Source organism: Seriola dumerili, unplaced genomic scaffold (assembly GCF_002260705.1).
Source record: "Seriola dumerili isolate Sdu_G_001 unplaced genomic scaffold, Sdu_1.0 BDQW01000127.1, whole genome shotgun sequence".
In the NCBI taxonomy this organism is placed as follows: domain Eukaryota; kingdom Metazoa; phylum Chordata; class Actinopteri; order Carangiformes; family Carangidae; genus Seriola; species Seriola dumerili.
Window position 1 is genome coordinate 573,142 of NW_019174382.1, and position 220 is coordinate 573,361.

The following is a 220-nucleotide window of genomic DNA, read 5'->3' on the forward strand; positions in this document are numbered from 1 at the left end:
GAGGAGGAGGAGGAGGAGGAGGAGGGAGAGGAAGAGGAGGAGGAGGAAGAGGAGGAAGAAGAAGCCCTGCGGCCAGATCTCCCTCTGAAAGCTTTAAATTAGCTTTTTTGTGATTGACAGGCAGAAACATCTGTTTCCTCTGCGTGTTTTTAGTGACGTGATGATGATGATGATGATGATGATGGTAATTGAATAAAAACATGAACCATAATGACCCCCC

At 46.4% G+C, this 220-nt stretch overlaps 1 protein-coding gene across 1 annotated transcript in view; it reads left to right on the plus strand.

Annotated features, from left to right (window-relative positions):
- acss1 (acyl-CoA synthetase short chain family member 1) overlaps positions 1 to 220 on the plus strand; it is a 19,169-nt gene that overhangs the window by 8,991 nt on the left and 9,958 nt on the right. The window lies entirely within an intron of this gene.